At 39.2% G+C, this 24,215-nt stretch overlaps 1 protein-coding gene across 3 annotated transcripts in view; it reads right to left on the bottom strand.

The window, feature by feature from the left end:
- The window catches only part of GRXCR1 (glutaredoxin and cysteine rich domain containing 1), a 197,063-nt gene that overhangs the window by 147,654 nt on the left and 25,194 nt on the right, over positions 1-24,215 (bottom strand). The window contains exon 3 of one of the 3 annotated variants that reach the window (XR_015714420.1): positions 16,358-16,472. The exons of the other annotated variants lie outside the window; for them this stretch is intronic. The gene's annotated coding sequence lies outside the window, so the exon portion shown is untranslated. Of the gene's footprint in view, positions 1-16,357; positions 16,473-24,215 lie in introns of those variants that run through there. 3 annotated transcript variants of the gene reach the window in all.

The following is a 24,215-nucleotide window of genomic DNA, read 5'->3' on the forward strand; positions in this document are numbered from 1 at the left end:
ACATGGGCAGTTCTCAAAAATCTCACTTCAAGTGCTTTAAGAAAGTAACAAAAAGAAATCGAGAGAACCTGCAAAAAAATCAGTCAGTGGGTCCCGAAGGAAATTAAATTCACTCTACCAGGTTTTCGGCCCCTTTCCTGCTCATTTCCTTAGCACAGTGGGAGAAGGCGGGCTTTGCTGAAGACCACTGGCCCTCAGCTTTCCCGCGGCAGAGAGGTCAGTAAGGAAGCTGGACCCCAGAGCCCAGGAGCTGGAGAATGCGCGCTTCCTTCTGGTTTCTGAAAACAGACTCCTAGACTGGGTAAAGATCCACCCGCAGAGCTGGTAAAGCTGTCGGGCCAAGCGCTGTGCTTGAGATGGTAAAACTATCAGGCAAGCCCTGTGCTTGTTAGCAAACATCCCGGGCCACGCTCAGGGTAGGTGTCCAGGTGTCAAGCTGAAAGGGAAGAAAAGGCAGACCCACCCCCTCACTCAGCTGTGAACCGCTTTGGAAAATTCCCCGGTGTGTGACGGGTTCTTTTCTGTGCTCTCACATTTTGTTAGCGGTTAACAGTATCAGAGCTATACTTTCCAAACACAATTTTACAAACCTGGGCCTCTTTGCAGCGAAGCCACAAGCTCACAGGCTTGAACGGCAGTGTTGCTGCCGTCCTGTGAGTTTGCACCAGGACTTGGCTCCCGGGACACCTGCTCCAGGAAGCAGCCCAGCAGCCAGGCTCACCTGCGGCCTCTCGCTGAAGGACTTCGTCCCGAGCTGCACACAGATCTATTTCTCTGAAAGAAAATTCTGTCTCAATGTTGCTCCTTTGTGAGTTTTTGTCCCCCCCCCCCAAACTGATGAGACTGCAGTGACAGGCTTCACTTTGTTAAGAAAAAAAATTGAAAGAAGTAAATTTGAAGATCTGATTGGCTTTATTAAGCAAGTCATGATTCTGGCAGCATCCCATCCAGCAGCTGGAAGGGTTCTCTGAAAGGTTGTACAACATGGAAGGTTTTTATAGAAATAAGGCTGGGGCAAGGAAGCTACTAACAAAAGAAAAGAAAGGCCCAGCCGGGCGTGGCTCAGCGGTTGAGCGTCGACCTGGGATCCAGGCGATCGGGGTTCGATTCCTGGTCAGGGCACATGCCCGGGTTGCCGGTTCGATCAATGACTCCCTCATCATTGATGTTTCTATCTCTCTCTCTCTCCCTCTCCTTTCCTCTCTCTGAAATCAATAAAGACATATTTTAAAAGAAAAAAGAAAAAAGAAAAGAAAGGATTACTTGAGGACCAGATTTCTTTTGTGGGGAAGGGAATGGCAAGGGTTTTTATCAGGTAGATTGCCTCTCTCTCTATGATGTGTGTGTGTGTGTGTGTGTGTGTGTGTGTGTGGCTGGGGGGCAGTCTGGAGAGGACACTTGTGATGTGTGACAGATTACCTTAGTGGTGCGTGAATAGAAAATTCCAGACCAGTTGATTAAGATCATGTTTCTGGGAGAGGTTGAAACAGCAATTAGGTCAGGTATTAAATCTAGGTTTGGTATCATGGGCTTTAGCTCAAGTAATGCCATTTGGGGCCTGTGGTTTTCTCTTTAACAATTCCACAGAAGGAAACACGGGGGATTTGGGAGAACACCAGGCTTTAGGCTTTGGGCAATGCCTTTCAAGTGTAGGTTTCTCATCCATAAAATAAGGATACTAAAACCTATTACAGTTACCTACAAGGATAGTGTGAGGATTTAAAGAAGTTCATCCACATGTATGTATGTGGACGAACTGTAAAAACTGTATAATAATTGTGCTAGCCAGTATTTATTGAGTGAATACAATGTACCTGGAATTTTCCAAATATTACCTCATTTAATAATCACAGTAATTCAATAATGGAGGAGTTGTTATTATCAACATTTTTTAGATAAGAAAACTGAGGCTAGAAATATTAAGTATCATATCTAGTAAGTAGCCAAGCAGAATGTGCACTTGAGATTTTTGGCCCCCAGCATCCGCTGTCCCTTTCCCACAGCACTCCAATTTCCTTTTGGGGAATCATATCTCATTCATTAAGAATAGTCTTAATAGGTAGCAAAATAGTTGACTTGCATTATAAAAATTGAAAGCCCAGATCCTTCTTCCCACCAGATTGGTACTGAGAGGGGGACATAATTCAGCCACTCCTCTGGGACACTGACCCTTGAGAAGTGGTGTAAGGCTTTAAAAAATGGTGAGGCCTCGTTCATTCAGAAGCTGCACACTGATATGACTGTTTCTATCTTGAGAAATTTCCTTTAGTTTCTTGCTTATTTGCCCCACCTAAAACTATTGGATTCTGCCTTTTTAAGGATGTGGTTCTCCAATCTTCAAATTTGTTATTTCTTGACAGTTTGCCAATAAATTTCCTTTTTGCTTAAGTTGGCCAAAATTTATTTTGTTGCAATCAAAGAAAGTTAACTGATATACCAAGCCGGGATCTCAACCCAGGGCAGCCCAAAAATCCAAAGCCCATGCACTAAACCAATAAATTACAGTCTCTTAAAAGGCATTAAAATGTATAATTTTTCTCTTCTCCAACCTATATGAATCTATGATCCATCTATTAGTTCATATGGTGATCTCTACCTTATACAAATAAATGTGGAAGTTATTTCTCAAGTGTTAATTTAGAAATTCTTTTAAGTGCTATAGATTTAAGGTGAAATCATTGAGTCATTTGGAAATTAAATTGTAGAGCTGATAGGAACCCATGAGATAATTGTCACCTAACTTTGTATTAAGAGAGGTACCATAATAATTGAATGAAAATGGCATCTGGCAGACTTAACCATTCTTCTTTCATTTGGTATAGAAAGCAACCACCACACTGTCTAGACATAATACATCATAGATAAGTCTCTCCCAAACAAACTGTAACCAAAGGCTACGGAGACAAAATTGATATTTTTTGCTTTGTCAAATCAAATAAATATCCAGGCTCTGCTAAGTGAGCCCATTATTCCGTTGGCCCCCGAAGTAGTCTCAGTGATCATCATGCACATCAAACAACAGGATGCTTTCAAGAAACAAAAAAGGAAAAAGGGCCGGCTGGTATGGCTCAGCGGTTGAGCATCAACCTATGATCCCGGAGCTCGCAGTTTGATTCCCAGTCAGGGCACATGCCCGGGTTGCGGGTTCCATCCCCAGCAGGGGCGTGCAGGAGGCAGCCGATCAGTGACTCTCATCATTGATATTTCTCTCTCTGTCTCCCTCTCCCTTCTTCTCTCTCTGTAATCAATAAAATATATTTTTTTTAAAAAAAAGGAAAAAGGTTTGGCCACAGTTTAATTTCCTTTTTTCCAAAGAAAATATATTCACTGAACTGTTTGGAAAGGGGAATTTCTCTGCTCTCATGACACTTTTTTATTTGTGCTAGATGAAAAAGAGAAGCAATATACTGATCTGGGCACTTAGATTTACAGCTTTCTGAAGATGGGCTGCAAGAATAGGCACATGTTGCACATGGGAGGGAACCATAGCAACAGGTTGATGCTTTTGTTTGGAGCTGTTACCACTCACCACAAGGTATGGCCAGTTTTTCATGAAAGAGACAAAATGCTAAACAAATGCATCACATTGCATTGTGTATTTAGGACTAAATGATATTTTCAAAGTTCCCTGCCACATGCAAAAACCACTCACATTTGCTAAAGATCATTCTCCCCACTCCAGGGCTGGAAGATTCTTTCATTCAGCGGGTGTTTTTGACCACACTCGGGGGCCATGTTAAGCACACACGGAGCTCGAATCAATGCTCACTGACTGTGAAGTTCCAAGCTGGTCCTTCCTGCTGGTAACCCATTCCTGTTGAGGGCATATGCCCAAGTGGAACGCACAGAACACTGAGTTTCACCATATATAAGATGTTATCAGAAAGCAGGCTTTATAATTTTAAGTTCTAACACTTTTTTCCCAAACTAAAAATAAATTTAATTATAACTGATCATAACATGCCCAGTATTTAAAGCTCTAGAAAGATGTTTTAAATTTTACTGGCAGAAACATTTCAAATAAAGATGCTTTAAAGTTTGCTGGCAAAAACATTTAAAAAGATTAGTTTTACAAATTATTTATTTATAGATTCTCCAATAGGGAAAATATAGGGTGGTGTATGCTAGCCAGATAAACTCAGTCAATTTATTTGGTGACTACTTTGATTGAACGTGTGACTGTGTGGAATCACGTAAATATTATAAATTACTTGATCTAATATAATTAATTCTGTCCAAGTAGAAGTTTTGAATATATACCCTAAAAAATTAGCATTAAAATATTACCATAGGATCTCCTCAGAAATCTCTTTGAGGTTGCCAAAGGCAAAAAAAATAAGAAATGAAATTAATGTTTTATTTAAAGTTGGAAATATGACATGTGTATTGTTTTTTATTTGTTTTGATAACTCTCTAGGAATCTGTAATACATAGATTTACAGAGAGCTCCTCCTCTTATTACAGAGATTAATAATCCCTTTCACTCATAAAAATAGAAGCTATCATTTATTGAGTAGTTATTATGTGCTAAGTACTATACTAAGTTCCTTTAGGAGCTTTGTCTCATTTTACTTATACAAGAACTATATGACAAAGGTCAGGCTAAAACTACAGAAAACTTTTAAGGTATTAATTTTAAAATTATCAATTGAACAAGTACTATCAGACACTACTCTGGACTCTGAAGATACACAAGTAAACAAAAAAACACAAAGTCACTGTTTTCATATAAATAGCAAAAATAGAGAGAACTTAAAGCCTCCATGGATGAAAGAGTATGTTTAAATTATAATTGAAAACACATCAGCAGTTACAACAGAAGCCAGTTCTATTTCTAAGCACTACCATTATCTTCAGTAAGTTTTATAATTATTTTTATTTAACTACGACAGAAAAATTTTAAGGTCAACTACTTGACAAATGTATTGCTGCATACACAAAAATAAAAATCTTTGGTAGTTTATTTTTTGGACTCAGAAGTAAAGCATTGTATCTATAAATAATAAGGCAAATTAAAATTGGAAAACACTTCTCAGTTTTTACTTATAGAGACACTGGTTCCAATTGTACAGAAAGACAAATTCATAATGGAAGTTCAATATTTAAGCCCCCACAGAAGACTGATTGAAACTGACATTTTGAATTTTGTGACTGCTCAAATTGGAAAAAGGTCCCCTAAGAACAGAGTACCAGTACTCAATTAAAGATGCCTGATTGTTACAGAAAATGATATAGATTATTTGCCTTTGAACCAAATTAATTATGCAAGACAATTCTCTACAATTTAAGACTGCCTCTATTATGTGATTTATTGGAATGATCTTGAAATTTTTGGCCACTTAACAGATGACTTTTCTAAAGTAATTGGAAAATGTGTTTTTTTTTATGGTTGGAACTTATTTAAGGACAATAGCTTAAGATATAGCTTGGTTTGCCAAAACCAAGTTGCAATTAGAATCCAAATTCTTCACCAAATCATTCAGTGTTTTACAGTTTAAAAATCAAAAGTGATTTTGGCTGAAACTGAAATGATAAATAATTTGTCCCACACTGTTGCTGTTAGGTCCTACATCCATTACTGTGGGAGAGCAAAGTGGAGACATTCTTTCTTATTCACCATTATGTGTCTTATGGAAATTGCATATTATTGACACTCGTAAGCATTTGGTAAATATTTGATGAATGGGTGGATAGATGGATGGATGAATAAATGAATGTCAAAGCAAAATAAATGGCCTATTACTTAACAAATATTTAAAGAACTCTCATCTATTTGCTAACTAAAAGTGGGAAGTAAAATATTCTATTGCTAATTGTTTTACTAGGAATATCAGCCAAAACCATATCTATGTTGTAGTCTACAATACCCAGGTCATAAATCAATTAGAAATCTAAAATGAAGATTTCCTCAAAAGTAGAAACACAGAGTATAAACTCTTAGTCTTGTTTTACAGATTAGGTCATGGCAAAATTCAGTAGCTTACAAAAGCTTTTACAGGAATGCTTATAGCAGCATTATCTATAAAAAGAGGGAAAAACTCAAACATCTACCAACTGATACATGGAAAAATAAAATGTGGTATATCTCTATAATGGGATATTGTTCAGCAATAAAAAAGAACATTGTTGATACATGCTACAATATGGATGAACCTTGAAAACATTACACTAAGTTAAATTTATATAAAATATCCAGCACAGGCAAATCAATAAGAACAGAAAGTAGCTTAATGGTTGTGAGGGTTGGGGAAGGAAATAAGAGTGACTGCTAATGGATATGTGGTTTCTTTTTGAGGTTATGAAATGCTATAAAATTAGATTGTGGTCATTGTAGACTTCTGTGAACACACTGCAAAGCATTGAGTTGTACAGTTTAGATGGGTGAATGGTATGGGATGTAAATGATATTTCAAAAATGTTATTTTTAAAAGGTAAAGATTAAGTGGCTTGTTCAAAATTACAAGAAGAGTTGGTGAAGCCAGGACTGTAATCTTCCTTTTCCCAGCTCGCGTAATGTGTTGCTCCTACTTCGCTGTTTTCTTGTGTGTTGGTTTTTTACTTCCTTATTTTGTGAAAACCTTCATTTCTTTTTGTTATCATTTATGTATCCGTATTCGGTTCTCTTTCTTTCCTCCCATTTCTTAACTTCTTCCAAAGTTCTCACACTCTCCTTGCCCAGCTGTTAACTGACCTACATTTCAGTGCTCACAGCTCAGCTTTATTTCTTGCTTGGCTGCACCTCAGGGTGACTTCTGTTCCTACTGATCTACAGCATTTTGCCCACCAAAGGGACATATGGGACTAAGCAGATGAAACTTGGTGGGCAAGACTTTGGAGAGGCGACTTTAGTAGGATTCGAGCAGCAGGTGGGAAACTACTGAACAAAAGAATGATTCTATTGCTGGAATCTTATTACATTCATAGAAATGAGAGACCTGCAAGTGTTGTTTAACTTGATACGCTTACCCAGGAGATTGACTTACAGCCGGTGTGTGAGAAATGCCATTTTCCAGATGACTTCCTCTCCTGTTACAAAGCCTGGCTGTGGCTCCCTGCAAAGTGCTGGATCTTCTCCATGTTCGGGCATTGGAGATCCTCATCTTGTCCTTCCCCTCTGTGCTGGCTTTTTCCATTCATCTCTTTTTAATTTTAAATGTAGGAAGATTAATTCTTCTTCTATGAGTTCCATATCTTTTTCAATATATGTGCAGCTGTGATATTCCCAACTAGGCCAGAGAGAAAGCATAAGGTAAACAGAAGTTCACACTATTAAAGAAAGTCACAGGGTAATATATTTTCTCTCTCTGCAGGACGTGACTAGATTATTTTACTCAACTTTAAGAAATAAAAATGGACATCTTGTCCACCTTGTCTCCTCAGTCTTTAGGAATGTGATTAAATGTTATTAGCAGATGGCTTTTTCTTTACTTTACCCTAAGTGTAAATGTCTGATGTGAATCTTTCATTGGTTTAAGTCGTAAATTAGATAGTTTTTTTCCATTGTTAAAAACATTCTCAGGTAGCTTTAGGCAGCTTTTATTCACTTACTATCCATAATCATTATTCATTTTCCATGAATCCCAAATTATTTGTTTGAATCATTAAATCATGAAATTATTGTAGGAAAAATATGTTAATATTAGTATTTTTACATCATTCAACCAAACATATAATAGAAAATATATAGTAAGATTTGCTTAAACCCATTGGTTGGTGTTGGGGAGGGCCAATGAGAAGATTTGCTTAAACCCACTGGTTGGTGTTGGGGAGGAGCCAATGAGAAGGGAAGGTTAAATTATGGAAAGTCAAGTGCAAAGAAGGAAGAAGAAAAAAGATGACTCTGGGTACAGTCATAGCAGAAGTAAAACCCCAAGGTGGAGCGTTTATGCAGCCCCGCTATATCCCACAGTTAAGAGGGAAGGATTACACGTAGCAGACAAGGTTAGCTGCCTCCCCAACAGGCATTGTCTCCGTTCTTTCTTGCTCACAGAAGCCCAGCTGGGTCTGAGTTGACCGTGTACCCATCCCCAAGGACTGAACCATGGTAAGTCTTCCCAATCATGGCTTTAATGTCTCTTTTTAATTTCTTGCTATTTGGGTTGATGGTGTGTTATAGTAATTCTTAAAACTTCAGCAGCCTCCTTGCCACCATGAAGCAATAGAGGGGGGGTAAAAATTAATGTGCCGAGGAACAGAAAAAAACAAAGAAACTTGTTCCTTGATGATATCACTGAACCGATGAGCCAGAAACACTGCCTCCTCCAGACTCTTCGTAATGGACCGGAATAAAATGTCTCAGATACCCGCTTGGGTGTTTATTGACTGCAGACCTACACAGCCTAACTTAAAGAGAGCAAAAGCATCTTCATACCATCGAGAACAGATCTGATGTGAAAGACTGTGAGAAAAGTTAAGTCCCTCATCAGACGGAGGCAACACAAGCCTTTCGTCAAGCTCAGCTGCCCTGAGCGGGTGAGCAAGTTTCTTCTCCCCAACACGGCCCTGTGGACGCGGGACTGAGGCGCAGGGCCTGGTGATGGATAAGCATTCTTGAAGTCTTTTAAAACAGTCTTGAAGTCTTTTAAAACAGTGAGTGATGATTAAAATTTGAGGACCTTTCCTCAAGAAGACAAGCTGTTGGATCAGATGATCTTATTTAATAATCTTTTTATATTTCTGGTTATTATTTCACACAGCATAGAAGACATACCTAACGACCTGGTAAAAAGACCTAGACAATAAATAACAACAAAATAATTATAAGCATGTTACCTAAAGTATACAGTGAAATGTGTCATTTAGAAAATCTGGAACATGCCATGGTCCTTGTGGAGTGAATTAATAGTCACCGAGTATAATTTACACTATCACAAGTTCTAACAAGAGCTCCAGAATAAAAAATCACAACATATGGGAATTTTTTTTTTAATCCTAACCCAAGGATATACATTCATTGATTTTTAGAGAAAGAGGGAGAGGGAGAGACAGAGAGAGAAACATTGATGTCCAAGAGAAGCCTCCCATACACGACCCCACCGGGGATCAAACCCACCACCTTTTGGTGTACAGACAATGCTCCAACCAGCCAAGCCACCCAGCCAGGAATGGAACTTACTATTTTTTAATACTAAGTGTTGAGGTCTTAAACATGCACCAATAAGAGGGGCGCCTGTTTATTCCCATTGCAGGCTAGACATTTTCTGGGATACCAAAGCCTTTCAATGCACACCTTCTTCTATTATTTTCAAAGTATAATGGGAAGGGTGGGCTTTATTTTTTTCAATGTTGGAAGAAGTCTTAGAAGCCTCTGTGAGATCTATGCTCACTAATCATAACCCTCAAAAAACCAAGTGTTCTCAGGGTACTTTTAAAACTGGTTTGTGATGTACGGTACTAGTTGTTCTTCGGGCTCCCCAGACCTTCGACCACGCGTGCTAAAAATACATTTCAGGTGCATATTATCTGCACTGTTAAACACCACAGTCCATAAAATTATTCATGCTGATAAAAAATATGAAATGGTATATTTCCAGGAAGACAGGAAAATTACCAGCCAACATTCCTACTTTTATCAGATTAATCATAACTAAAATTACCAAAGACTTCAAAGTATCTAGGCTTCATACGCACTTCCTAAAAATATATAATACTAGAACATTTTGAAACAACTGTACATAGAAAATAAAACTGTGCTGTTAAACACACGACCTCAAAACCTCAAGAGCACCCAGTCCACCTAAGTACATACACCACCTTTGGCTTCAATTCTTAAAACCCACAGCAGTTTAAAAGTAGTGCTGTAATCAGACAATGTCCCAGACAAAATGAAGAAAAAATCTGAGTCATTCCATCTCAACCACGAGTCTATCCTACTTTCCTTGAGTGATGGGAATCATATGAAGTACTAGGGCTGCCGAAAGCTAGTACCACAAACTCAGTGGTCTAAACAACAGCCCCACAGTTCTGGAGGCCAGAAGCTCAATGTCAAGGTGTTAGCAGGGTGGGTTCCTTCTGTTGGCTGTGAAAAACAATCTGTTCCATGCCTCTCCCGAGCTTCTGATGGTCTGCTAACAATCTGTGGCATTTACTGGCTTGTAGAAGCATCGCCCTGACCTCTGGCTTGTCCTCTCATGGTGCTCTCCCTGTGTACATGGCTTATCCAGATTTCCCCTTTTTATAAGGACACCAGGCATTCTGGATTAGGGCCCTCCATATTCCAACAGCCCCTCATCTTAACTAATTACATCTACAACAGCCCTATTTCTAAATAAGGTCACATTTTGTGGTACAAAAGGTTAGGACTTCGATAGATGCATCTTGGGGATAAATAACAATGTATAACAGGAATTAAGATCATTTGCTCAGGTAATATACATACGCACTCATCCAGGACAAACACAGGCAGCAAAAAAACTATCAAATTAGAGAGAGGAACGCTACCTATCAAAGTCGTATAGATCTATTTCATTTCAATAATTCACGTATTCACACATTCAAGAAAATTCATTGAATAAATACCAACTATGTACAGGTACAGTCGGGACAAAGGTGCTCACGGGCCATTACAAACACCTGACACGGGTGTTTGTGCCCTGCACAGACTAAAAATTTTTTAAATGCTTGTTCAACATTTATTTAATGGCAGTGGAAAGAAACCAATATCCTATAAATAGAATTATATACTTTATTTCAAAATCATACATTAAACCTGTAATTAAAGCTTACTTTTATTTGGGAAATGCTTCCTATTCACAGTTTTCTGTCATTCACAATTTAATAATGTTAATAATTCCTACTCATTAAGGATTAAGGTTGGTTATAAGACGACAGTTAAAACTAATTGTTCAACAAATATTTGAAAGGTGTTTTTTTTTTTTCCTGGCTATCACATTGGCAAAACAGTTCCTACTTCTCTGTATTTCTTAATCCCTTTTCAGTTTTCTTTTGCAGTTTTCAAACTAGATGAAGTCTTGGGGCGCACACTTAAAAGTTCCAAATTTAGATAAGAAAATAAACCACTCCCTCTCATCCAGCAGCACCATGCCATTCGGGTTTCAGCCGACCGTGGCTGCCGACTCCAGGGAACCTTGCGCTGGATGAAGAAAGGGGGGGAAGAGCGAAAGTCTAGGAAGAGTCTGCAGACGAAGCATTTACAGCGAATCTTGAAGAATGTGTGACAAAGATTTGCAACTTTTCATCTGCCCTAAGAGAGGTAGGGATAGGCCCATTTCTCACATTAAAAGTGGCTCACAGTAGCGGTGACTATGACAGAATCAGGCATAATAGGAAGAGAGTGGCACTGATGGCTTGAAAGCAAAGTCACCCGCTTGCTCTCTCACGCCCGCACCCTCATCTCACTCGCACCTGCACCCTCATCTCACTCGCGCCCGCACCCTCATCTCACTCGCGCCTGCACGCTCATCTCCCACAGGATTGCTAGTGTAAGGGAAGGGGGCTATGGAAAGAACGCAGACACGTGCTCTTGATCTCCTGGGCGTGACCATGAGTTACAGACTGCAGGGCTGGGATTAAACGGGGAAAATTTCCATCCTGAAAAGATTCAAATGTATAGTGGCCTGTCTTTCACAGCTTCACGCTGCATGACTTTAATTTGCCACTCACTTGGGTTGCGATCCCGCATACCTACTGTAATTACGCTCCTGTGTTTCTCTGTCAGTTGACACGCCCTGTGGCGCCCAGAGGCATCAGTCACACAGCTCCCAAGAAGGAAACGGTTGCCCCTGCCTCGTAGGAGCAGCAAATACCTGAGTGTGGAGTTGGGGCCTGTTCCCACTGTGGTGTGCATGTGGCTAGGGACGAGTACAGTTAATTCCCAATTACCCACGCATTTATTTATGTGTGCAGCAATGGGATAAATACTGCTGAAGAGATAATATAAAGGCAATATGTGCTGCCTAATTCTATGCCCCTTGTTCGGAAGATTAAAATCGAATTGAGAAGACACGACACACATCTATGAAAGAATAAGTGAGTCACTGTGCAGGCTGGGAAACAAGTAAATGTCACATTGGGTGCTAGAAGCCATCGTACTACAGCGGGATGTCCTTCTGGGCATGGACAAAAGTGGACTGTCACGGGAGGAGGAATACAGGCTAGAGCTTGAAGAATGGGTGTCATTTAGCTTAAAACTAATACGCAGTCAGAGAGAATACAATTGAGAAAAGCCAAGTCAGGAGACTTGTCTCTACAAATTAAGAGATAAAGAGAGTAACGGAGAAGTCAAAGATAAGAGTCTGATCGAATTACTGGATGGGTTTAAAAGCCAAGCTCAGGAATTTGTAACTTTCCTATAATCAAGAGAGTTGCTGATACCTTCTAAGGCAAAGCAGAATGTGAAGGGTTTGGTTTGGTTTGGTTTGAGGCAGACTTGCCTGTTTTAATGGAACATGGATAATACCAAACATCAATACCAAACCAAAAGTCATGTAAATTTACCTTTGACGGCACGTGTGGCTAGATTCTTTCCTAAGAGAGAACTGTCATGATGTCTGCTATCAATAATTTTTAAAATTAAAAGAAAAAAAGTTTCCCTTCCTCTCACTCATTCACTTCCCTTTCCTGCAAGACCCACGTAACTCAGAAATCTGATAGGACTAACCATCTCTTGCACCAGAGAAAAATTAACAAGACTTTGCTTTGAAAACATAGGTACAATGGCCTATCTGATTATCTGAGAAGAAAGGGCTCTGATAGTTCTGTAGAGAGAGAGGGTCCATTCTAGAGAGGGTTGATTCCCCAGAGAGTGAAGGGGTTGGGAGGGGGTTTCACTCTGTGAACAGCAGAGGCTGTGGCCCACTTCCCCCGTTTCCCAGGGTGTGGCAGGACCTCCGAGAGTCCCCTGCAGAGATACCTCAGACACTGAGCAAAAGGACACTGGCTAAGACTGGAATAGAGCAAGAGACTTTGTGGCTGTGAGTAATGAATCTCCTGCCCCTCAAAGAGATAAAGAGCAGCTCAGCAGTGACCATGAAGAACTCTGAAGACTGCCTCTGCTCCAAACATATTCTGAAAGCAGAACTTATCAGCCTTGAAGTTGGGTGAGGAGACAGAACTGACCACGAATCAGAGGAATGCAAGGTGAGCGAGGGCCCAGAACCTAGCCCTCCACTGCTGAAGATGCTACCAGGCAGCAGAGTTAGCACAGGAGTAACGGGGCCCGTGCAAACATGGAACAAGCCAAAGATGCTGAATGCCACTCACTCAAGGGAAAATTAGTCCTACCATCCTCGTGCCAATTGACAAACTCTCTGGTATAAATATTTTCCCAGGTTTAGTGAAGAATAATTGACAAATGAAATTGTATATATTTAAATTATATATCATGATGATTTGATATACATGGTGAAATGATTACCACAATCAAGTTACTTAATTCATCTACAACTTTACGTAGTTAACTCGTGTGTGTGTGTGTGTGTGTGATGAGAACACTTAGGATCTATTCTCAGCAAATTTCAAGTATGTGATACAGTTTTGTTAACTACAGTCACCATGCTGTTCATAGATCCCCAGAACTTACTAACAGAAAGTTTGTACACTTTGACCTACATTTCCCTATTTCTCCTACTTCCCCAGACCCTGGCAACCACCATTCTACTCTCTGTTTCTATAACAGTTTTCTTTTCTTTTCTCTTTTCTTTTCTCTTTTTTATTCTTTCTCTTCTCTTCTTCTCTTTTCCTTTAGATTCCACATATAAGTATACCACCGTGTGGTATTTGTGTTTCTCTGGTTTATTTCACTTAGTATAATATCCTCCAAGTTTATCTACGTCTTACAAATGGCAGGATTTCCTTCTTTTAGTACAGCTTAATAACATTCCACAGTATGTAAACACAACATTTTCTCATCCATCTGTCTATCGATGGACATTTAGGTTGTTTTTATAGTATGGTAATTGTCAATAATGCTGCAATGAACATGAGAGTGCAGGTTTTGTTTCCTTTGGATATTTACTCAGAAGTGGGATTGCTAGATCATATGGCAGCTTTTTTTTTTTTTTTAATATATCTTTATTGATTTCAGAGAGAGGAAGGGAAAGGGAGAGAGAGAGAGAAACATCAGTGATGTGTCATTGATCAGCTGCCTCCTACATGCCCCCAACTGGGGATCGAGCCCAAAACCCAGATCCTAGGTCGATGCTCAACTGCTGAGCCACGCCCAACCGGGTATGGCAGCTTTATTTTTAATTGTTGGAGGAATCTCTATATTTTTTTCTCTAATGGCTGTAAGATTCTGGTACGAAATTTAGGAATGATATTAAAAATGCTAATTGCTATGGAATAAATGCTGTGTGTGTCCCCCTCCGTCCCCCAAAATTACATATGGAAGCCATAATCCCTAATGTAATGGTATCTGGAGGTAGGGCCTTCGGGAGGCAATTAAATTTAGACGAGGTCATAAGGGCAGAGCCCATGATGGGATTAGTGTCCTATTTAAAAAAAGGAAGATACCAGAGCCCTCTCTCTGCCCTGAGGACACAGCAAGAAGATGGGCCTCTGCAAACCAGAAAGAGGGCTCTCAACAGACAATTGGCTGCCATGATGATTTTGAACTTCCCAGCCTCCAGTGTTGTGAGAAATAAGTTTGTGGTTTAAGCCACCTAGTCTATGGATTTTGTAATAACAGCCCAAACTAACTAAGACACCAAGTAACTACCTCTGGATGGTTGTTGATCCTTCTTAGGGTCTTTAAGATGCCATCCCTAAGGCATAAATCAGAGTTTACTTGTATATATATGCAGATAACGCTATTTATACTGAAATAATTTAAAAGTAAATTGCAGACTACAAAATATTAAAGTGTGTTTTCTGTGTAATTTTTTCCAATAATTGTTAATATATACAAAATTGCTAAGTTTTAGGTAGAATAAATATTTATTTTAACGATAAGAAAACTAAAGCACAGAAATCTATTTACTAGTGTTGTGACCATTCTAAGCCTCGGGTTTTTCACTTGTATAATATGGTCATTGCAATAAATATATATGATAATGGATGTAAAGTTCTTTTTCAGGGCCAGGCATTCACAAAAGAGTCAATCAATTATTATTCAACATTCTAAATGAAATATAAATCAATTTAAGAATTTTTAAACACTCACTTTAATATCTGAGAGTGTTGCCTCTGGGCAATAATAGAATTTTACCCTTAGATAAAAGATTAGAGATAATTTGAGACTAGTTTCTCCAAGAAACTGAAGCTTGAAAGAGTTTTTGACTTGCCTGAGATAGCATAGAAAAATCTTATTAAAGCTAAGGCCTGACAAGGGTCTAATAATGGCGAATAAAACAGAATTAGCACATTTATGAATTAAATCATCTTCATGTTTTAGTTAGCATAACTATACTTAATGTACCACATCCCAGAAAGTTCCATCCCAGATACCTGTGTTTCTCAGAAGCCACTTCAAGTGTCTAATATGTCAGACATTTGTCCATATGTCCCAGGCTTCTTTCATTACCCTCCTTTTGGTGTTATGTCAAGAGATAAATGGCATCATTCTAGAGGGTAGCCTGGTGGCTCTATCACTGGCTTTTTCTTCCATCTTCAGTCCTGGCCCAATTCCAGGTTAGTTCCACACTGATTCATCAGTTGGCAAGAAACCAAAGTGTTTCTAGCCCTGGGAACTCCAAAAGATAAAATGAAATTGCGATGGCAGTGTAGGAACCCAAAGTCAAAGGCTCACTTCCAACTCTTGGCCGAAGACTCAATTTAGGAAGAATATGTGCGATGGTGCCAGTAGACGCTGGGAATTTTACAGAGTATGCTGAGTAATTTTTGGCCTTCCCACAATTTCTGGCATGAACAATGCATTAAAAGCATATTAAATCATCAAGGATTTTTCCTATTTCTAAAACTCTAACATTCAAAACTCTTTTCCTTGAAGTCTTAGACTTAAATGGATACCAGAGGTTCTAATTCAATCTCCCAAACAACATCAACATTTATAACACTCCCCTTGGGTGGCAAAGAGATACACTGTTTGACAAATCCAGTTATTTGAAAGTTCTTACTTATATTTAACTGAAATCTGGCTGCAAATTTCAGGTGCTGCTCAGAAAATCGATCCTAAAACCACAGCATTTATTAGTTGGCTTTTACTGGAGAATAAATCATCCTGAACAGCAAACACTTATTCTTGCTAATCATGTTGTGTATCAGCTGGGTAATTCTTCCAGGATGGCTGGCCTAGCCCACAGGTCGGCAGTTGTCAGGCTAGGGGCTTCGGGGGGTCTCAGCCGGGACAGTGTGTCTTCGGTCCACATGGTCTTCCATCCTCTAGTAAGCCAGCCTGGGCTTCTTCAGTGGTGGTCTCAGGGCGCCAAAGAGCAGTACTTTTCCATCCTCTGATGTTTTCTAATATCCTTTTGGCCAAAGCAAATCACATGGCTGTCCTGGGTTACACAGTGTCCCCCGAAGTTCAAGTCCTTCTCGGAACCTCAAAATGCGACCTAATTTGGAAATAGGGTTATTGCAGATGTAATGATTTCAATTAAAGTGAGGCCGTAATGGAGTAAGGTGGCCTTGAATCCAAAATAAGCTGATGAACAAAACAGAAACAGAGGCATGGATACATAGAACAGACTGACAACTGTAAGAGGAGTGGGGGGTGGCTACTGGATGAAAACAGGTGAAGGGATTAGCCAAAGAACATGGATGCAGAGCCCACAGATACAGTCAGCAGTGTGGTGATGGCCAGAGGGAAGAGGGTGCATGGTGGGGGCTGGGTGCAGGTGGGAAAAAGGGGGGCGAAATGGGGACATCTGTAATGGTGTCAGTAATAAAAATTAAGCTAAAGAAAAGAGACACAAAAACACAAAGGAGAATGCCGTGTGATCACTGACCAAGGCTCCCAGAACATCAGAAGCGAAGAAAAAGGCACGGAACAGATTCTCCCCCGGAGACTTCAGAAAGAATAGGCCCTGCCAACGTTTCGATTTCAGATTTCTGGCGTCTAGAACTACGACCGAATAAATCTCTGTTGTTTTCAGCCACCCAGTTTGTGGTCATTTGTTACAAGCAGCCCTAGGGAACTATTACAGATGGTCAAGCAGAGATTCAAGGGATGGAGGGAAAAGTCACCACTAGATAGGAGGAAGGGAAGGACCACGTGCCAGGCGATGTGCACACAGCGCCCGGGAGACCTTGTGGCAGCGAGTGAATTTACCACAGAGCTCTTCAAGTGCATGAGACCTGTTATAGCAACTCCCCTTCATCATCTTTCCAAAGCAGTTCCTCCTGGTTCCTGCAACAAGATTGCAAAACTCCTTACATGCAGGCCGCTGTCTCACTGTATTACAACTTGGCCTTGCCCCTCTGAAAAGCCAGGCAGGGAGTTTATTACACACGCCAGGTGTTTTCTCTTGAGTAGTGCTACTGAGTCCTGTGCTAGTTAGGCTGTGTCTGGCTGCAAGTAATAGAAAACCTGACTAACAAGGGCTTAAAATATAGGAGAATTCATTGTTTTGCTTAACAAAAGGTCTGGAGATAGCTGGTCCAAAGTCTCGCAACTCCACAACGTCAGATGTGGTGTCAAAATCTCTGAAATTCTCTTAGCCTCCCCTACATGGTTGCAAGAGGTGTGTCCTAGTCCTGAATATCGTATTTTTATGTGGCCATGTCCCAACTAGGACAAGGGAGTAGACAGAGGAATGAGAGAGGAGTTTCCTACCTTGCCTTTCTCATGTCATCAGGAAGAAAATATTTCCCCAGAAATCTCTCAGAAAATTTTCCCACCGTCTCTTTGGCCAGAACTGAGCCATGTAGCTACTCCTAGCTCCACAGGGGCTACGAAATCATGTTCGTGCAGTGTCAGCTCTGTTGTGGGCAGTGGGAAGATAGGAAGCGGGAGTGGCTGTTGGGTGTAGTTCCTGGGCACCCAGGCAAGAGTGTCAGGCACGCCTCCTAAGAAACACGGGACTTTTTGAGGCAGAAGTATTGATGTGGTCACTTTTATGTAAGGGAGTTTTAGAGATGACTAAGAAATTTTAACCAACTCTTTAAATCAGCAAGTAATGTGTTCATCATATAGGATAGAGAATGCTAATTAAGAATAAAGGCATTAAAGACAGGCAGTCTGTATTCAAATCTGTTTATAATCTAGCAGGTGAGTGACCATGGGTAAATTATTTAAGTTCTCTATGTCTCAGGTTCTGCATATTAAAAATAAAGATAACAATAGTACCTACTCATAGGGTGGCAAATGTTAAATATATTGCACTTATCACAAAGTCTGGCACATGGTAAATATTTAATAAATATTATTACTATCCCTGTGCCCGCTCTCACTATGAAACAAGGTAAGGATCAGAGATGAGACAAAGAACAATGATGTTACTGCACATGTATTTTACATTAAAAACAAAAACAAAGAACACATATGAAACTGCAAGTTTTTACTCAAGTAATTACCTACTGTAGGGAGACAGAGATTTTAGTGAATACCTTTTATATTTTTGAATTATATGAATATATATTATTTAGTCAAAAAACACTTAAAGTCCCTATCGTGTATTTAAGTCAACTAGGTTTATGATTTCACAAAATTATAAGGCAAAACATATTCCAAAATGTTCACAGTAGTTATCTTTGGGTAATTGGGTTAAGGATGTTTATTTACATATTTTTACTTTTTTGAACTCTTCTGTGGTAGGCAGCATAGTGTTATCCCAAAGATGTCTGTGTCCTAATCTCTGGAATTCATGAATATGTTAGTTACGTGGCAAAGAGTAATTAACGTTGCAGATGGAATTAAGTTGGCTAATAGTCGACTTTAATAGGGAGATTCTCCTGAACTATCAGGTGGACCCAATATAATCCCAAAAGTCCTTAAATGTGAAAAAGGGAAGCAGAAGAGTCAGAGTGATGCCATGAAAGATTCAGCTGGCCATTGCTGGCTGGGGAAGGTGGAAGGGAAATGGGCTGAAGAATTCAGACAGCCTACAGAAGTGAACAAGGCAAGAGCATTGAGTCTACCCTAGAACTCAGAAGAGAATGCAGCTCTGCCAACTCCTTGAGTGTAGCCCAGTGAGCCCCATTTAGACCTCTGATTTCCAGAATGTAAGATAAGCTTGTGTCAAGTCACTAAGTTTACAGTAATTTGGTATAAGAAACTAATACATTTCCTATGTTTTAAATAATGAGAATGCATTATTTTAACAATCAAAAAATAAGATTTAAAAATTTTATATATATAAATTTTATACACACACAACTGGAAATGTAACCAGAGTACTAAATTATATTTACTTAATGTACATATAAAACAATACACACAACTGGCTTGTAATTATTTTAAGACATGGCCCCAAGGCACCTGAGCCATCCTCAAAAGGTGCAAGGAGGCCACGTGTGGGCTCCCATACTTCTGGTACTGACACTTTTCATCCTACTCGTTCCCGAGTCCTTCATCTACTGCTCCACAGGCAGCAGGCCTCCTGTGTAGTCAGGAGCATATCCATGGGGATATGTCCCAAGACCCCTGGTGGATGCCTGAAACTGCAGATAGTACTAAACCCTATATGTACTATGTTTTTCCTATACATCCATACCTATGATAAAGTTTAATTGGGCACAGTAAGAGATTAACAGTAATAACTAATTATGATAGAACAATTATAAGAATATACTGTAATAAAAGTTATGTGAATGTTCTCTCTCTCTCTCTCTAATAAATAATCTGATCATCAAGAAGACCACTAAGTGACTAAGGGGTGGGTGGCGTATACTGTGTAGAGACGCTGGACAAAGGGATGATTTGGGTCCTGGGCATGACAGGGCTGGCAGAGCAAGATTCATCACACTACTCAGAATGGCACACCTTTAAAACTTAGGAATTGCTTATTTCTGGAATTTTCCAATTAATATTTTGAACCACAGTTGACCACAGGTAACTGAAACTGTGGAAAGCAAAACTGCAGATAAGGGGGGACTGCTATACCTAGCCGTTAGCAGAAACGCTGATTTTACAAGAAATAAGGAAATCAAACTGTAAAAAGGCAAGACATATAAAAAAGATGTGTACAGATACAGCCTCATTGTCTGAACAGCAGGAAATGTTCTGAGACTCTCCTTGTAATGGGATGTGCCTAGTTTCCCAGAAAACAGAAAATTGTCTGTTAAAAATGCGTTGTCATGATGACAACTAGAAAAGGAGCTGAAATTGCACCAAATTCCTTTATATTTCATTATACCTTTGAAACCTACAGGCCTAAAAAAGCTTTACATTGTAGTGGCTTGATGTTTTCTAAAGATGGGAAATAAAAGAAGTTGGAGAATCTTTAAAAAATAAAAGCTAAATAGTTCTTATTAAAAAAATGTCTAACTTTTTACTTAAATTGTAGATTTCCTTCCTGATTATGAAAGTAATACATACTCATCATAGAAAATTTACAGAATACACAAAAGTACACAGAAGAAAACATTAATCATTCACATTCAGAGGAAACCATTGCTAAAATCTTTGCTACATTTTCTCTCATTTTATAGGTTTTTCCCCACAGTAAAGATAATATGTAATATATACAATTTTCATATTAACTCTTTCTGTTAACATTAAAATAATAGCCTTTAATTTAGAATGTGAAATTATATAACAATTTTATATTGCATAATTTTCATATTTGCATCCACTGTGTGCATGTACTAAAATATATTTATGCTTTCCCTAGTTAGGGAATAATTAGGTTGCTTCTAACTGTTCACTACTTATAAGTAATACTGCAACAACAGCATTATACATAAATATTTTTCTAATTAAGGAACAATAGAAGTGGAATAGAATAGCTTAGAAGTGGAATGGCTCAGCTAAAATGTAAGAATATTTTTTAGAATTTAATACATATTGCTAAAATTCTTCCTAAAGCAATACTTGAGACAGCCTATCTTACCAACTCTCTCAAGCACTGAAAATTATTACTTTTACATTTTTGTGAATTTGTTAAACAGAAAATAATATTTCCTTATATTTATTTTAATTTCTTTTCAGTTCGGTTAAACATTTTGTTTACTTTCTAGTTATATGTTCGCTTTTATAAATTTTCTAGTCACACAATTTGTCAATTGTTTTTTAGGGTTTTCTTAGTAGAGTTCACAGCAGCAGAATGGAGATAAATGAGCAAATAACAAAAGCAAATACTTTATTATATTATCAGATCAGTTAACCCAAAGAGCATCTTCTACGACGAGCAAAGAAGGGCAACCACATAAGTGCCACCAAGCCCCTGCGCTCTGCCTCCGGAACCGCCCATCCAGAACCATCTCAGCCCCGAGTGTCTGCACTCATAAAAAATGCCCAGCAAATGGCAAGAAATAAGTCACTTGCCAGCACTTTCCTAAAAATTCTTACTTTCGGGAGCAAGTTGGTCACTCTGAGGAAATTCGGACATACTTTCCTAGGCCATCACTAATAGATGAAAATGAAGGTAGGCAGAGCAGAACCAAAAGCACCCTACAAAAAGGAGAGGGCCCCCCAATCTGTTGGGTATCTATGGAGATGATTCTCTTTAAAAGAGAAAAAGGGTCCCTAAGAGCTGCCATTGTGGGAGGAAAAGCTGATCATTGAGTTTACCACTTATCTGCTGTCAATAATGCAAATCACAATGGATTTGTACCCATGACACTTTTAGAGTGGCTCTGTATCATTTCCATTGAATACTTTGTAGAATTGACTTTTCACCCTGTTAATAGCTAGGATTGACTTAGGAACAATGTTAACAAGCACACTGGGTTTGGGTTTTGTTTTTTGTTTTTTTCATTTTTTTGTTTTGTTTTTTTTTGCTTAGAAGTAGTTAAATAAATAAAGGAAAATGGATGGTTTCCTATAAATAAAATTCAACATGGGATTACAGCTTTGGTAGGGAGGGAAGGAGTGTTGAAAACTCTAGGTGGCTTTTCCAGGTCAAAAATCTCATCTGTTTGAGTATTAAAAGAAAAAAATATATATGTGTATCATAAAAAAAGACAGAGGCTCCCTATTAAGCAAGATACCCTGCTGGTAGTTCTACATATCTACTTCCTGAGATTCTACTTGCCTGCTCAGTGATATATGTGCAGCAAAATACTACTACTTTTTTAGAATACTTTTTAAAAAGTAAATATTTGTGGAAGATAGAAACCCTACAAATAATAATGTATATTATTTTGGATTACTGTGGTTTCATTTAAAACAGAACCCCACTAAAAAATGGATTAAATAATAAGCATATTACTATCCAAAAATAATAATAATATGATGATGATGATAAAATTGAGCTGGTCCAGAGTGATCATTTCAGTGGGTCAACAATGACTAGACTCCAGTTAGCATTTCTATGATTTTTGAAGCTGTTGTCTTAGGTTTTTAGGTAGCTGCCATAACTCCAAATATCATGTCCTCAAACAACAGTGCCCAATAGGACGTGTTATCAGAGAAGAACATTTCCCAGAAGCCACAGCAGAATTCACCGTGCACTGAATTGGTCAGAATTGGTCACAAACCCCACCCTACAACACTAGCAATAGGGAACAGCATTACGGTAATTTAACTTAAACCAAAATGAGATTAGCTCCTGGGTGGGACTGACTGCTCCCCCAAACCTGGACAAAAACCTGGTTCTGTTGGCAAGGAAAGAGTGCAGGAATGGCTGAGATGTCAGCAACCACGTGTCTACTGCTTCATGTCTTACTCAATTTACATTTTCCCAGAACTGAGTGAAGTACAAAGCAAGTATTCGTAGACGAATAAAGTAAATATTGGAATACCTTCGTAAAATATCACCAGCACGTAACATGATACTGTAATTTATCCTATAAATCAGCCTCCTTGAGAGCACAGACAAGTTGAATTCAACTCTACACTTAATTCTCTGTAAAGTATGTGCCCAAGACCCAGTCACCAATATCTACTAAGTAGCTTGTCCTGTGTTTCACAATATCTATGGGCAAGTTATTAAGTAACTCTGTCTTATTAAGTAACCCACTGTCCCACACATTCTGCTTTGCCACCTGGGATCCTTAGCTTGCCCCCGTTGGCCTCTGCCAACACCAACACTAGAGAAGGGCCGCAAGGCTGGAGGTGGAAGAGACTTGCTCTTTCCTATCTGCTTCCTATTCCTGTGTGTCACCGAGCAACATTTCTTCACCCCAGGACAGCAGTTCTTTCTTGAAGCAGCAGCTGAACCCAGGTGGCAGTTTTTCCAGCACAAAGACCCAGCTTCGAGTCCCATGCCATCCTGAGCCTCCAGTTCCAGCCAGGCCAGCCCCCTTTTTCAGGCCCCTCCTTGGGGCTCAGGGACACCAGCACCAGCACAGCAGCAGCCCCTCCTCAGAGTCAGAGTTTCAGCTCTACAGGGTGTCGTCTAGGACTCTACATCTTAATAATTCCAGCCTCATTCCCTCGTCCCTCACCCCTAACTGCTGCCTGCAATTGCTACCTTCAGGATACCTGAGAACTCTCTTTGGGCCCTTTCAGTTACCTTGTTAGCAACTCTATACCTAGTTAAGAATTTTTTTGTATATTGAATTTCTCTGTTCAAATCATGTGGTCCCTGACTGATACAATTTACAAGTTCCCCAATTTTACTAATCCATGGCATTAAATTCCAGGGATGTACACCTGAAACTAATACAAAATAATAGTGAATGTAAAAAAAATTTACTTTTGATTTAAAAAATTTAAGAAAATTCCAGAGATGTTTTCCCATCCCATAGAGTTTGGCACCCTAGGCAGCTCCTCAGCTTCTCCACTCCCCGGATACAGCTCTGCAAATAGACATGCGAGATATATTGTTCTACAGATAGCAGGGACTTAAATTTTTATATTTATGAAGATTTTTTCCAAAAATGAACTTCTAAAAAACAGGAATAATGAATCATGATAACTAACACTGAGTGCTAGGCACTGATGCAAGCATATAACGCAGTTTCTATCCCTGATTTTCATGTAAGGAAACTGAGGCATGGAGAGGTTACATAAAATCTGCTCAATTTCTTCACATCGGGATCTAACCCCAGGCCATCTGGCTCTTAACCTCTCTGCCAGCTGATCTTGACGGTAAGTAGCTCTGATCCAGTGTCCTCAAAACTCTCTTGAGAGCAAATGCAATCCAAGTGTTGCATTTCTGTAATTATTTTGGTTTAAAATATTCATAAATCGCCTGTGGGCACTAAATATGTGTGAAAATGAAATGTTTTCAAGAAAACTATGTTTAGCAACA

This window comes from Miniopterus natalensis, chromosome 1 (assembly GCF_054644295.1).
Source record: "Miniopterus natalensis isolate mMinNat1 chromosome 1, mMinNat1.hap1, whole genome shotgun sequence".
Lineage (NCBI taxonomy): Eukaryota > Metazoa > Chordata > Mammalia > Chiroptera > Miniopteridae > Miniopterus > Miniopterus natalensis.